The sequence below is a fragment of the Equus asinus genome, chromosome 2 (assembly GCF_041296235.1).
Source record: "Equus asinus isolate D_3611 breed Donkey chromosome 2, EquAss-T2T_v2, whole genome shotgun sequence".
In the NCBI taxonomy this organism is placed as follows: domain Eukaryota; kingdom Metazoa; phylum Chordata; class Mammalia; order Perissodactyla; family Equidae; genus Equus; species Equus asinus.
The window spans coordinates 185084334-185101308 of record NC_091791.1 but is presented as its reverse complement, the minus strand read 5'-3'; the positions used below and the strand labels follow the sequence as shown (position 1 = coordinate 185101308).

Here is a 16975-nt window from a genome sequence, read left to right as displayed (position 1 = left end):
AACCTCCCTGAAGGTTCACTAAGTTTTTTCTTCCTTGACAAAATTTCATCAGGCACAAGTGAGACAGCTGCTCTGAGGTTAAGTGACATCCAGCCCTAACGGCCAGAAATATTACCATTTTGCCTTACAACTATTCTTCATTCATCTCGGTCACCACCAGAAGTCCCAAACTCCCAGACTATCCATCATTAAAACACTGATTCTCATATTCAAGAACCCTCTAGCTGCTTCCCTTATAAGCCTTATAACTATTCCCTTTCAAACTTGCTCTCTGATATCCTAAGTTTTCTCTGAAACTCACCTCAACTTATTACTCGTATACTCTGACACCTGGCCCTTCTTGAAGACATGCTTCCCCTGACAGCTTCTCAAGAGGCCGTTTGTTTGTTTGATTGATTTCTCCCACACACAGAAGTAGAGGAAGTAAGTAAGTAGAGTGAGAAAGGCACAGAAGAAGACTAAGTGTCCTCTTTGCTCCTCCTTGACATTTTTAAACTCCCCTCTCTCTTTCAAAACCCACCTTCTTTGAAATGCACGTGATCAGACTTTTCTACTCTCTATCCCTCCTAGTCCTCACCTTCCGACATTCTCCGTATCATATCCCTCATTCAGTGATGATTTTGGTTCCTGGTTTACTGTCTCCCTGTCCACAAATGATGCTTTCATCATCCTTAGTTACATTAAAAGTCAGGAATATGATCCATGTAACACAATGGCCTCTCATTTCCTTGCTATCCTTTGTCAAGGAAACCTTTTACCTTACCTCAGTCACCTATGCACATGGTCATTAAATAGATCCTGTCATCACTGATAACTGCACCTCCTATTTGACTGTCACATCTAATCTTTCCAGGTCACTCACTCTAAAATTACCATTCCAACAATCTTCTGATTGCACTGAGGCTTCCTCTGTACCACGTCAGATTTTCACTATTCATCCCCTCCTTCATATCTTCATATCCCTTTTGCTCAGCCAAGATTCAACAGGTCAGGAGTATAACTTGTCTGCACATATCTTGACTTTGTTACTCTGCATACTTCTTGCAAAAACTCAACCCAAGAGCCACACGCAAAAGAATCAAATGACTACTAACTTACACTATGCACAAAAATTAACTCAAAATGGATTAAAGACTGGAATGCAAGACCTGAAACCATAAAATGCCTAAAAGAAAACATAGGTGTTAAGCTCCTTGACATAGGTCTTGGCAATGAGTTTTTGGCTTTGACACCAAAAGCAAAGGCAACAAAAGCAAAAATAAATAAGTAGGACTATATCATACTAAAAAGCTTCTGCACAGCAAAGGAAACCATCAATAAAATGAAAAGGCAACTTACAGAATGGGAGAAAATCCTTGCAAATTATATATCTGATAAGGGGCTAATATCCAAAATATATAAAGAACTCATACAACTCAATAGCAAAAAAAAAAAAAAAAATCCAATTAATAATGGGCAGAGGTTCTGAATAGACATTTTCCAAAGAAGACATACAGATAGACAACAGGTACATGAAAAGATGTTCAACATAACTAATCACCAGGAAAATGAAAATTAACATCATAATGAAATATCACCTCACACATCTCACAATGAAATATCTTTATCAAACAGACAAGAAATAACAAGTGTTGGCAAGATGTGGAAAGAAGAGAATGCTTGTGCGCTATTGGTGGGAATGTAAATTGGTGCAGCCACTATGGAAAACAGTATGCAGGTTCGTCAAAAAACTAAAAATAGAACTACCATATGATTCAGCAATCCCACTTCTGAGTATTTATCTGAAGGAAACAAAATCAATATCCTGAAAAGAGATCTGCACCCTCATGTTCATTGCAGCATTATTTACAATAGCCAAGATATGGAAGCAACCTAAGTGTCCATCAATAGAAGAATAGATAAAGAAATAAAGAAACGGAATATTATTCAGCCATAAAAAAGAATGAAATCTTTGCATTTGTGACAATATGGATGGACCCTGAGGACATTATGATAAGTGAAATGTCAGGCAGAAAAAGATAAACACCATATGATCTCACTTATATGTGGAATCTAAAACAAAACAAAATCTGAGCTCACGGATACAGAGAATAGATTGGCGGCTGTCTGAGGCAGGGAGTGGGGCATGGGTGAAATGGGTGAAGGGGGCCAGAAGGTACAAGTTTCCAGTTACAAAATGAGTAAGCCATGGGGAAGTAAAATACAGCACAGTGACTATAGTTAGCAATTCTGCATTGCATATTTGAAAGTATCTAGGAGAGAAAAATCCTGAAAGAGCTCATCACAAGAAAACAAATTTGTATGTATGGTAACAGATGACAACTAGACTTATTATGGTGATCATTTTCAACATAGAAGTATAAAATAATTACATTGTACACCTGAAAATAATATAACATTATGTCAATCATACCTCAAAAACAAGAAGAACAACCTCAACCCAGTAGCTGAACATTACTGGCTCATTCAGCAGTACCAATCACAAGTTTACGATCACACAGTTCAAGGAATCCTGTAATGATGCCAGAGTGCCCCACCACTGCTACACATCCCTGGTAAATTAACTTCCCTCTCTTCAAGGTGACTATTTCCAATGCCTTATGCTCCTCAACTTTTTAGACCTTTTCATTCCATCATCCTCACCTGATGACACCACTGCTTAATTCATAAAGAGAATAAATGCAATAAAATATGGATTATTTCATTTGCTCACCAAAAATTCTTCCAATTTACTTAGATTATCTCCACCACTGCCTTCCAACATGTTACCATGGAGGAAGTGCTTCCACTTCCATCTAAAGCCAGCCTCTCTATCCATGTCCTGGATCCCATCTCCTCTTGACTACTTAAGGATTTACATTCTGAAGTATTTTCCTCTTTCTTTCCTGCCTTATCAGTTTCTTATTCTTTACTGGATCATTCATTTCAACAAACCAACTAATATCACCTAATTTAAGCAACATCCACAGACACATACCCAGGAGCATAAATTCTCTGGTGTCCCCATCTGCATCCAGCCACTGCCCATTTCCCTGCAGTAGTACAATTCTTCAAAGGTGTCTACACTATGTGTATCCACTTTGTCACCTTGCATTCTTCATTAAACGTACTCCAGTAGCGCTTTAACTACCATCACTCCAATGAAATGGCTTTTATTTGTGTGTGTGTGTGTGTGTGTGTATGCCATGCCTGAGTGCTAACTATTCCTTTCCTGTAAGGTAACTTGTGAGTATTGGACAAACTTTAAAAACAGGACTAGAAGCTTCCCCATGGAGAACAGAAAGACCCAGTTGTGGGACACATCTCACCGGGAAACACTGTCTCTCAAACTATGTAACCAAAGAAAAGGAACTTGGCTATGTTTTCAAGAGTTTTGAAATAACAAAGACACGGTCTCCAACCTATACTCCTGTGAGAAAGGTAGGTTTTCAGGGGAAGGACAAAATAATGACATGTTATTACGTCTGATTTATATTGTACCATGTATCCGTGATACTACTGGATAGTATAAAACAGAAATGATAGGTAAATTTAGTATGGTAGAAGTTAATAAAATTTATGGTATTACTGAAGTGGTTGGTCAAATGTATCATGGATTAAATTAAGATCCCTTCATGATGTTCTCCCTATGGAGAAGGATTAGCCTGAAGAAGATTTAGAATTGATGAATGACAATTAGAATTCTCACTCAATAGATGTACACCTTAAACTGCAGACAATTGTAAGGGAAACAAAGGAATTATAAAGTTAGTCCAAAATATGAGAAAGTTTGCCCTATTCTGTGCTAATATTATTGGATTGTTCAGCTGTCTGCTTAAATCCATAGCAACCTGTTAATAGTTATTACAGACATTTGGAATTTGGTGCATTTTGATTGTCTGTGTGATTATACAATGCTTTTTGTTCTTCCTTTATACTCATTCATCAGTTGATAGACATTTGGGGTTTTTTCCAGTTTGGGCTATTTGTGAATAATTCTGCCATGGACATTCTTGTAGAAGTGGGTGTGAAGAAGTATTTCATTGTGATTTTGATTTACATTTCACTAATGACTAAATATGCTTTTTTATTTTGTTTTTACTTTAATGGGAGTCAAATTTATCATCTTTTATTTATTGCTTCTGTTTTTTCATGTCTTGATTAAAAAAATGCTTCTCCACTGAAAGGGCATAATAAAATCTTGTAATTTTTTTAGTGTGTTAGTGTTTTTAATTTCATTTTTTCTTTTTCGTTTTTGACCCCCTCCTGTCTGCATCCGCTTCTTCACCGTGCAGTCTTCACTAACTATATTCATGTAGTGCTTTAATTACCATCACTCCGATGACATGGCTTTTATAAGAACAGCAGAGAACTACATTTTGCCAAAACAAATGATAAATTATCTGTTCTCATCTTATTCAAATATTCAGTAGAATTTGACACAATTGATTATTCCCTCTTCTTGAAAACTCGTGTTGGTTCCCCAGACCCCCCCACTCGAGACTTTTACTTCACAGGCTATTATTTTCACTAGGCCTCCTCTTTCAAACCTGCAAAATTTGCAAAGCTTTTAACACTGTCCTAGAATCACTTCTTTTCTCTTTCTGTACTCAACCTATGTGCCTACGTGACCTCATCCAGCTCCCCATGGCTTCAGATACCAAGTGGATACTGATAATCCTCAAACTTATACTTCTTGCCTGGATGGAACACTCCCTGAGAATAAGACTCATATCCAATTGTCTATCATCTTCTCCATTTCAGATTTCCCTTGCTAAAAGAGAACTTGTCATTTTTCCTCCAAATATACCCCCCCCCAAAATTCTCCCAGTAAATGACACCACATTTCAAACAGTTACAGAAACCAAAAACATGTTAGATTCATCTTGGATTATTTGTTTCGCCTTATACCACACACTCAATCCACCTGTTACTGCTGTCGGCTATATCTCCAAACTATACCGCAAACTTGGTGACTTCTCCCCATTTCTGCTTCTTCAGCCCTTCTCAAGTCCTTCACCTCTTGTCTGTACCACTGTAGCAACAATTCTCTTTTTTTGTTTTTTAAGGTATGCTTTTTTGGTAAGGAAGATTGGCCCTGAGCTAACATCTGTTACCCATCCTCCTCTTTTTTTTTTTCCTCCCCAAAACCCCAGTACATAGTTGTATATCCTAGTAGGTCATTCCAGTTCTTCTATATAGGATGCCCCCAAGCATGGCCTGCTGAGCAGTGTGTAGGTCCGTGCCCAGCATCTGAACTGGGATCCAAAATGACCAACACCGGGCAGCCAAAGCAGAGCATATGAACTTAGCCACTCAGCCACGGGGCCAGCCCCTGTAGCAGCAATTCTATTAGTCTCCCTGCTCCTCTCCTGCCTCAAATCTTCAATGGAATACAATTTTACTTAAAATCTAAACATTCTAGAACAACCCCAAAAATCTCTTTATAATCTGAAGGCCTCTCTCTCTGAAAACAATCCCTTCCTCCACTTTGTTCACTTCATTTTAGTCATAATCACCTGATTTCCGCCCTGTAAACACTTGGAGATCATTTCATTCTAAGGGAGTTTGCTCTTGCTCTTCCTTTGCTTAGAGAGCCCTTCCCACGAGTAAGGTCAGAAGGCAAACGTCATCTCCGCAGAGGCCTTTCCCAACCCTAGGAGACGCCAGCCCTAGCCACTCCCTTCTATTCTCTCGGTAGTATATGAGATTCCTAAACTTACTTTATTTATTGGTTTGCATGTTTATTTACTGTCTTCCCCATTTGTGTGTGAACTCTCTGAAGGCAGGGGCTCAATTTCCTTTGTTTGTTGTTATCCTAAGCAACCAGAACAGTGCCTGGCCCACTCTGTAATTACTTGTTAACTGATTCATCAATTTAACAATAATTACCTATCACAGAACCTACAATGTCTGGCTCCAGAATCTTTACTTACATTTTACACTTCTGCACCTCTAGGAATATCACGGAAATGGCATAACTGTGTAAACATACTACATTAAAATATGACTTGCTAAAGATTTCAATCACCTATTTTCAGATAATCTACAAGAATTTAATATTTTTCTGCATATTTCTTAATTGAATATATTATCAAAACAACACAAAAAGTGCTACAGATTCTGTCGTTCATTCCTTCAATTTAGTTGTGTTCCCACAAAATCCTATGAAGTGCCTAGCCCTAGTATCTGAGAATATGACTCTTTGGAGATATGGACACTGAAGAGGCAGTAAGTTAAAATGAGGTCATTAGAGTGGGCCCCAAGCAAATATGACTGGTGTCCATATAAGAAGAGATAAGGACACAGACACATATAGTCGTCCTTCTGTATCCACAGGGGATTGGTTCCAGAAGCCCCTGCAGATACCAAAATCTGCTGATGCTCAAGTCCCTCAATATAAAATAGCCTAATACAATGAATATCGTTGGCTCTCTGTATCCGAGGGTTTCACATCCATAAATTCAACGAACCACAGATCGAAATTTTGATTGGCAGTTGGTTGAATCTGCAGATGCCAAATCTAACGTGAAACCTGCAGATATGGAGGGCTTACTGCATGTGAATACAGGGGAAGGAGAAGATGGCCATCTACAAGCCAAGGAGAGAGGGCTCAGAAGAAACCAACCCTGGACTTCTAGCCTCCAGAACTGGGAGAAAATAAATTTCTGTTGTTCAAGTCACACAGTCTGTGGTACTTTGTCATGGCAGCTGTAGCAAACTAAGTGACAGCTCAGAATAGCAACCAAGTAATATACAGTCACGCGTCCCCTAATGCCGGGGAGAGGTTCTGAGAACTACATCCTTAGGTGATTTTGTCTGTGCAGACACCACAGAGTGCACTTACACAAACCTAGATGGTATAGCCTACTGTACACCTAGGCTATATGGTACTAATCTTATGCGACCACCATCGTATATGTTCGTCCTTAATGGAAATGTCATCACGCGGTGCATGACTGTAATATGCTTTGCTTAGTAGTATTTGTGGCTCAATTACATCTTTTCAAATTAACAAAAATGTTAAGATTCACACACACTTCAGTATTTGGACTATCTATTTTTATTCTCTGTAAAGGATAATGTATTCTAGCACCATTTGCCGGGCTGCTCAGATACGTACCTTCATAGAGAAAGTAAAGAGTCATGAATTGAATTGTCTGCCCTACACCTACCTCCTAGGAGCTAGGGAAGGCAATGCATCTTTTCTTTTTTTTCCAGTTCAAGTTCTTTGTGTGAGTGTAACAGCCAAATTTTAACCCTGTTCTTCCATTTCTCTTTTTGTACTACAGCTGGCTAATTCTTATGGAAAGTGTCTTTTTTAGCTCACGTCATTGATTTTCTCAGGGAACATCTCAAAAGCACAACTCGAGTCTTCTACTCCTGGGCTGCGGTCTTGGCCACAGAAAGATCCAGAATTAGAGAACGACTTTCTCCAGTCCGCTGAGTGACTCTGCATTATTGTAGCATAACTTGAGCACTCATTAAAAGTTTCCACTAAGGAAGCTCAAATGGTTGTGGTTGTTGAGGATTCATGAGAGCACTGTGATAGCAAATAATATGCATGATTTGCTCTCTTTCCATGAGCTGAGCACAGAATGTATTTGCAGCCTTCATGTCCAAATAAATGAGACAATACTTATAAATAGCCTTATCTTTTTCCAACTGCAAGTTAATATATGCTTATTTTATGTATAAAAAAGTACAAGGAAGAAAATGAAAATAATTTAAGGCCCAGTATCATTTCTGTAAGATTTTGGTGTATATCCTTCCAGCCACTGCATATTAAAATCATATCTCTCTCCCTTTCTCTTGGCCTGTCTCTTATTTTTTCTTAAAGGGATTGTATTATAAATGTAGCCTAAAATATTTACTTAAGAGTATATTGTGGACTTGTTGATTTAAGAATTTCATGGGTGCACCATATCCCAATATAAGTGTGGGTGTGTATGTGTGTGTGTGTATGTGTGTAGCAATATAATTTCTTAACCAAGAGTATATACTCTCAGATATTTTCCTTTTTTCGTTTATAAATATTCTTCTGTAAATCTATATCTGTATGTTTTCAACTATTTCCTTAAGAGAGATTTCGCAGTGAGGATTTTCTGAACCAAAAGTCTTGCTAATCTTCAAATGCTATACATACTGTCTAGCTGCCCTTCGAAAGGTCCTATCAATTACCCTCCAACAAAGAGTTCATGTAAATTCCCATCTGCTCACAGATTTGCCGCCACTGGGACACATCTTTAATTGCTAATGAATTTGGTTGTTATCTTCACTTTCATTTACTTTGACCATTTCACATATTATAAATGGCGTTATCATCATCGGTCTTTTTTAGATTGTCATATTTTTATTTATATCATGGGTATATCAAACCTTTGTCTCTCATCTGCATTGCAGACATCTTTTACCAGTACATCATTTGTTTATTAATTTTGTTTTTATTTCTTCAAGAAGAAAAACAATGTTTACATAGTGAAATCTTTTAGTATTTTCCTTAATTTTTGTGTTTGAAGACTAAGAAAGTAAAATTTATCCTCACCTCATTTTATTCTACTATTCCAATAGCTATATATTTAATATTTGGGTATTTATTTCGATCTATGAGGATAAGTAGATATCTTACCTTAAGTGTTTTTGCAAATTTAAAACTATTTCAACATTCTTTTCTAACTAATCTACTTTTTCTCAATATTACAAAAATTCTAGCCTCAAAAGTAAAGTGCCATATTTACTTGGGCTTAGTTATCTAATAACCCTTTACTCACATTAAATTCCTTATCTTTTTTTCAGCAATATTTTAATTACATGTTAGAAGTTGATAGGGCAGGTTTTGTTTTCTTCTTCTTTACCATAATTTTCCTGATTTATTCTTTCAGAGTAAAGGTTTATTCTTCAAATGAAATTGGGGATTATTTGGTCATGTTCCTGAAAAAGGATGTCATCATGTAGGGAGTGGTGGGTAGGTAGATTCTAACAGATGCATACAAATATTTTGGGAGAAATGACATCTTTACAATATTGAGACATCTCATCCAAAGGACTTGTTAATCCCATTTGCTTTTGTTAAATTTCCCTCATGAAGTCTTATAATTTTATTTATAAGGTTCTTGTACATGCCTTGTTGAACTTAGTCTTGGGTATATTATGCTTCTGTTACTATTTTAACAACACAAACATTTTATTTCCAACTGGTTATTGCTGACTTTTAAAATTAAATTGTATATATTTATATTCTGACCAGGCATATTAGTGAGTTCCTAGTCTATTTAGTATATTTATTGATTTGACGGAATTTCTTAGTTGAGAAAATAATCTTCAAGTAATAATAAACATAAGTCTTCATTTCCAATATCTATTTTTTTCTGAATACTTCAAGAACAGTGTTAAACAATAATGGTAATTTCTATCCAGAGCCTTGTTAAATAATATTGTTGATAATAATAAATCATTGTATTGTTCGATTATAGTACTAATGATGGATTTGGTGATTCCCCACTAAGCATGATGCTAATGTAGTTTGTATATCACCTTCAAAAGTGTACTCCTGTTAAAAAAAATAGATGAAGCTACATGGATAGAGATAGAAAGATATACAAAGATACATGTTAAGCCAGAAATATTAATATAGGTTTGCATACAGATATATTACCTCAAATTACTTAACTGAACAATCCTTCTTAGTTATTATTCTTATTAGTTATTACTGTATTCACTTCTGTTTGCCGATGTAATCTTTACACTAGTCTTGAAACTACCTGAGTCCGGATATTGCTCCTCTTGTTATTTAAAATTTGTCACCACTCTCACTACTACCTCACTCAACTCCTCTCAGTTTGTTCCCAGTTAACAATCGCATCCATCCAATCAATTCAAAAATTTCTCAGAATGACCTGAAATCTCTTGGTCCAGCTTTGGTCCCTCTTCTCACTTCTGTTTTAAATTTTGGATCCCTGCTCTTATCCTAACTTGAAACTCAAAATCAGCATGTCCAAACCTCAACTCATCCTCTTCTTGACAAGCCAGATCCTCTAGCCTTTCTTTCCCTTGTTAAAGTCATAACTCCTCCACTAACTAACCAGACAAAACCCCAAAGTATCAGCTCCAACTAATCCCTCGCTCCTCTTCCTCCTTTTCTCTGACCACTTCATTTGCCAAGGCTTGTGGATGGTGATCCTACGTGGCCTCCTCATCTTTTGCTCATGCCTACTTCAGTCTCCTGATGAACTCGCGTCTCCGCTCTACATATTGCTATCCATATGAGATCGCTACTCATGTCACTTCCTGCCTAAATTCCTCCATAGCATAAAGCATTTATAGAATAATCTTCAAACTCCTTTGCCTGACATTTGATGACTGACTTACTTTCCCAGATAAGCTGGGCCAGGTGCCCGTTGTATGAACCCCCATTGTCTGGGTACCTAGGCCAGACATCTTTTATTTCTGTGATATAGTGATTGGTGACAATTGAAAGCATTTTAGAATATGCAGAATCAAAATCTCTATATGTTATCCAAATACATAAATCACAATAACAGGATGAGAGGGGCTACTGGTTAGAAAACCAACAGTATAAACACCAAGGGAACTTGATGAGATGGGGCTCAAAGAAGGTAGGAGGCTATTCCTGAAATAACCTTTGAAGCAATGTTCAGGGGCATGGATGGATGTATACCAATAAAAGTGTAATATGGACACTTACACTTCAAATATCTTTCACGAAATTCACCTTTCCAGTTATTTCTCCTACTGCCTCATAGTCTCCTGGGAAACCAAAGGATTCCTGCTATTCTCTGAATGCCCTCAGCCCTTGCATCAATTTACAAATGCAGAAGGTGGGGAAACACAGGCTCTGCTTGATCCAACTCCAAGTCAATCTAGACTTGAAGGTTATTAGGCAGCCTCCTCTCACTCGTGCTTATCCACCACAAGACAGCTCCAGAAATCATCTTCAGGCCCTCAGCTGGTATCAAAAGTGCTTTGTGAAGAAAGTGACACCCCTAATAGCAGTGAGCACTGTCTAGCACAGCATAGATGCTCAATAAACAGTCACTAAATTGAACTAATTTCCTAAGAAATTTTCTAAGAAATTTTCTAAGAAAACTGAGGATATACTAACAGAAAATAAAAGACAAAGTTAGCCCAAAGTAAAATTTTGTAATAGAGGGAAATTTCTTCATTGGGACTTAAAAACATCACTTAAAACTAAGACAAATATACACGATGAAGAAACATGACAGAGGCATCCAGTCACAGAGACAGGAGACAAAATCATTTCAGATTTTGAGTTGACGGCAAACTTGATTTCCATGACGGCACTCAAAATGTAACGTGTTACTGCCTCAGCATAAGAAGAGAACATCACCTGTTCAAAATGAAATATGCACTGCCACAAAATAAGAAGAAAATTAGAGCCAGCAGTGGCAGAAGCAGAGGACACAGGAAGGAGGAGCTGATAATTCTGCCTGACTCTGCCTCTCCAATCCACAAGGAATACGGCATTCAGCCAATAGAGAAACACTAACACACATGTTCAATACCCAGAGGAGAATAGTCTGAATGATAAATCATGACATATGAAGAGATGAAAGAACTTAGGATTTTAGCCTCAAAAAGAGAAATATGTCACCTGTACTTAAATGCTCAAATGATTCTCATTTGAAAGAGAGAGTGTTGAATACCTTCAACAAGGCATAAACTCTTCTAACATGTAGAAGTAGCAAGATTGTTGTTTGGGACTTAAAATATGGAAAAACCTTTGTAATGAGCTCTTCAACAATGTAATCATACAAAAACAACTGCTAATCTTGGGAGTTTTCTTCCAGGCATGATGCTACACTGTACATGCATTGTCTGTCTTAATCACCTCTACCACTCTGTGAGGTCAGTATTATTACTAATTTCATTTTACAGTCAAAGAAACTGAAGCATAAGCAAGGCTAAGCTTGCTGAGTGAGCAAAGGTAGAGCAGATAGACCCATTGGACTGATTGATAGCAAAGGCCCTTAACATTACACTATAGTTACCTTGCTGTGGTCATTCTAAAGGAACTAGGTAATTGCTTTTAGAAGACCATAAAAAGGAAATCATGCTTTAATTTGGAATGACAAAGATGATCCTTGAAATTTCTTTCCATCACACTTTTAGGATTCTCTGATCTTGTGTTCTTTGCAGAAGATAAACCTGTGCTTTCAGTCAAGATTCTCCCAGGATTCCAGCATCCATCTGTTCTGGTCCTCAGTGTCTGGGAATTAAACCTACCAAGAATGAGTATTTGAAAGTTGGAGAAAGCAGGGGAAAGATATAAAACACATGTTGATGGAAACATCCTTCTACATTTTGCTTAGGACAATCGTTGTTCCCTCTTTCATCACAGGGTTGAAAAGGTAGCTTCAACTTTAACCTCTGCCAATACACACACACACACATGCATGCACACTATCCTCTTACCCCATCCTGCCATGGTGTGCGGTATATGGTTCATGATACACAATGAAACTGATGGCATCCTGGGTATGTTATCAAACTTGCTACAATAATTTTACAGGACTTTTAGGATCTCAGAGCATCAGTTAATTCTAAAATCCTCAGAGGTTGCAAAAATAAAGAAGCCAACAGAATAGTATCAGAAAGAAAACACCACCTACATTTTCAACAGTGACTTCAAACAGGAAAAGTGTTCTAATTGCTTCTCATTTCAATTTTCTACATTAGTAATTTATTTTTATATCACCAAATGTCACATCAAGCAATTTGCTAAACTGTGCATTGACTACAGTGGTTCTCAGGAAGAAGAGAGTAGTTTTGGTGCATTCAGTGAAGAATTCACTTTGAGACTGACAGTGATATAAGGAGGGGAAGTGTTCCATGCCCAGGAAAAATCTGAGCACAGACACAGAGAGGGTCACACCGTTTCCGGTGGATGGAAAGAGGAAAACACCAGAGTGTGGAAAGCAGAGGAGTAAGGAGCCTAAGGAAGTAATAGTAAATAAGCTTAAGCAGGAAGTGCAGCTGTGTGTGCATGTGTGTGAGTGTGTCCCAATGGGGAGGTGGAGACTGTGCTCAGGGAAGATCGTTTATAGAGAAATGAGAAGTGACATTACTGAATTTACCTTTTTTTAAGGCATAGTGGGGAGCTTACTGAAGAGAGAACCAGGATCTTGAATTGACCCAATGTTGCAGACAGTTGATTTTCAAATATACTAGAACATTCAGAAACTAATATACACAGTTTGTAGGGGGGCAGTTGGCTGGGTTTGGGGAGGTGTTTTAGTGTCAAAAATATCCCTGCAAGGAAATATATTCTACAATATTTTTTCCACTTCAATATTCTCACAGTATATTACATATATCCAAATATATACCTTTAATTGCCCTAAGAGGTATTCAACATTCCACTGGTTTCAACTGTTCAGTTTCTGTTTGGTCATCTTCATTAACTCAAAATGTTCTGAAAAATATAATGAAGTTAATTTTCTTTAACCCATATTGATATCTTTTCCTCTTGCCTTATTTTATGATGGAATCACAAAACCCATAACTGTGTAATCCCAAATTAGTTTACCAAGAAAACATCTGAGGAGTCAAAAATACATATGATTTCCCTAAGCACTAGATTTTGCTCCTGAATTATAAATTAGTTAAGATGTATTTTTAATATTGGGTTTAGTGTGACTGTCTCTCACTGATGATGTAAGGCTCTTAATCTGTTTTTATTACCTTTGCTAAAATATATGGTATAAATTGTGACAATGAAGTATGACATAACAGCATAGAGGTATAACAAATTATTTGTATTTAAATGACTGGTGGTTTAATCCAGCTAATTATGTTTCTCTAATCTTTACCTAGCATTCAAAACATCTGTGTCAAGTTATGTACAATTCGGTATAAGACAACAGGACATCTTCCCCAGCGTTTTACTCCAGAGTTGAAGATGCTAAGAAAAAAAATAAAAGAAAAACAAAAGACAGTTTCTAAGTAGCAAGTGGCGGGCCTATGATCATGAAGCAATTGTCTTTCTGTCAATCTATACTGGCAGTCACCATTTGACCCAAGTCATCAGGAACGCAGAAGTGGGAGACAGAGCCAAGGTCCTGGAATCTACACCAGTTCATGAGACTCCATGTCTCTTGGCAGACAGCCTGCTTTGACTTTATAGTGGGAGAAACTAAATATCAATGAGGAAGCACCTGCCTTAGCCAGTAGCTTTGACCTACACATTACCTTAATCTGCATAGCAACTTTCTTTCAAATCACTGTGAACTATTCACATATGCTGCCTCATCTATTTCTGTAACATCCATTGAGCTGGATGAAGACTAATGTTATCACCATTTTCCAAAAGGAAAATGTGAAGTGCAAAGGGATGATATGGTAAGTCTGAGAAAAACTAGAATTCAGGTTATAACACAAACAGCTCTTCACTCTAGATTTTATTTTCTCCACGTGTTTACCAGCCAGGTGTACTTTGTGGTAATGCAGATGATTCAGCACACATATCTATTTCAACACATTGCTGGGGGACAGACGTGTTATGAGGTATAATGGGTAATCCAGTAACTTATGTTAAGCATAATGCTTGTGATGTTTTCCTAATGTTACAAACAAATTAAAATAGTAAGACAAATATTTACACATTTTTCACTATGAAAATTATTTTTGCATCTCTATTAAGTTATAAATCAATAAACATCAACACATGAAAGGAATCTATTGTCAGAAATAAAACCTGGTTTAGGGACAATTTCAGTAACGTCAAGATATTACAGAAGTGCACTTACAGTGATCAATATGCATTTTTCTTGCTCAAGAGGCTTTTATGCTGATGCACTCATTTTCAACGAGGGGAAATATGTTGCACTATGAAAACAAAGGGAAATTGGTTGATTTATGTGACTGCAGTAATGTTTCAAATCTTCAACTTGTGATGTTTCAGGACAGTACAATTATCCTTCACCTTTCAAAGTCTTTTAAATCTAAATCATAAAACCATTATCAAACCACAAGCAACCATGTGAATATCTGATTTGGGACACTATGGTTGATAATTATCACTCTGGCAGTGTATTTGTTGCATTTAAAGAGCAATTGGGTGTTGAATTTCATGTTATCTTCCCACGCAAACTAAAAATATCTGTATAAAAATGCATAGAAAAGCCATGCCACGCTAAAAGTACTGATGTATATATGAAAGGAGAAAATGGTAATCTTATTACTATGGTATAGTGTTTGGAACATTGAAAAATATAATAGCTTAAATTTGCAGTTGAAATTAACCAAAATACTACTCTTCCCAATCAATCAATGATAATCAAAAATGACACGTCACGTATTCTTAATGATGGTAAAAGAGAAATATGAATTTCTTTCTTTCATCCATTTTTTGAAATTCACTATCAAGTGCATTCCTATTTCTCTAGAGTGCTCTAGTATAATACTTGAATGTAGAGTTAATATTTCATACGATCCATCCAATGTCCTTTTCAGACCTTCAGAATAATGTTTTCAAATGCCCTCCAAAGAGATCATCCTGTCTCCAGGAATGAACAAATATGTCTCAAGTTACTGCGCTGTGGTTTTACATCAGGAAGGGAATATCTGCCAACAGTTCATGCAATTTGCACTTGAGAAAGAGTAAGGTTTTTTTATTCTTTGTCTATTCAGCCATCCTATATCTTTGAAAAGCATAAAGTTCTTTGTGCCATTTCCTCAAATACTCATCCTTAAAATTCTAACGTCAGGGGATTCAGATATAGTTCCCAGGGTAACACCGTATGTCTTCTATTTAGATCTGAGATTTTTCATCTTTTGCTGATACAAGCAATCAAGATAAAAATAGGTCATTTAGGTAGAGAATCCTAGATGTATGCAAGACAGAGATGTGAAATCATGAAAGATGAGACAAAGCGCAATTAAATTTGAGAAATAAAAGTCCTGGATAATCTTTTACCTTGATACTATTTGTCTGTTATACACGGCAGGTACTTATACAAGATCTTTGACAAAAAAGAAAGTTCAGACTTATCTAATTATAGTACCAAATACAGGTTAATCACTGACGATGATATATACATTTAATCAAGAATTAAATGACCTATTTCTGTGAATGCTGAGGGCATGTAATTTTTCCTGAGTGCTCCACATGACGTCTCCACAGGGTCCTAATCTTTCCCGTGTGTTGCTACTTCAGAGATATAAACATAAGTAAAATGTGATATAATAAAGTTCATGATGGAAACAATTAGAAGGTGGAGCTATGTCCTCAATTTTCTCATGCAAAAGATAGGTTTTCTTTTAGTGTGGAACTGCATACAAATACAGTGAGTGTTTTGATGTCCATTACAGTCTTGAAATTTTCAAATTATTATCAGTTTCTAACAATAGCGTACTCCCACTTGGTTTGGCATAAAAATATTTGTATTAACAGCCTAAGGCAAAGAAAAAGTGACACTTAGTAAGACTGTACTGACAAAGCTTACTTGGAAGGGCAGTCTTCAGTGACTATTACATATGTTTTCACTTCTGACATTCCCGTCATCTCGGTTTACTTTCACCTGCCTTCCCAGTGGAAACAGCACCCAATTAAAAAATATGCTGGATATTGTCAGTGTGGCAGTTTTTATTATAACTTGGGTTATCTGCTAGTAATTTCTCGATAGAGTAACCAGAATTAGACATTATTACCTCTATTTGCTCAGTCCTCTTAACATTTTTCAATTTTGATTTGACCTACAAAATTATATCTTTCTCCTCACACCTCGCCTGTAAGATAGGTGAACCAAGTTTCATGATGGTTACTTTATAAATGAAAAAAAAAAGAGTGAGAAAGTTAACTGATATTTTCCAAGTTGTACAAGAAGATAGTATCAGAAGCAAAGAGAAGCTGGGTGCCCAGTTCCTGGGAGGGTGCTCTTTCGAAGAGGGCACCTGTCCAACCTTGCAGAAGAAACAAGTGGATTCAGATTCATGAGCTTCTCTTTGCTCAATTAGT

General features: G+C 36.9%; 1 protein-coding gene across 4 annotated transcripts in view; it reads right to left on the bottom strand.

The window, feature by feature from the left end:
• LRFN5 (leucine rich repeat and fibronectin type III domain containing 5) overlaps window positions 1-16975 on the bottom strand; it is a 249541-nt gene that overhangs the window by 201819 nt on the left and 30747 nt on the right. Inside the window, exons 2-3 of one of the 4 annotated variants that reach the window (XM_070504292.1) lie at window positions 14766-14844; window positions 13347-13432 (exon numbers count right to left, since the gene is read on the bottom strand). The exons of the other annotated variants lie outside the window; for them this stretch is intronic. The gene's annotated coding sequence lies outside the window, so the exon portion shown is untranslated. The remainder of the gene's footprint in view (window positions 1-13346; window positions 13433-14765; window positions 14845-16975) is intronic. 4 annotated transcript variants of the gene reach the window in all.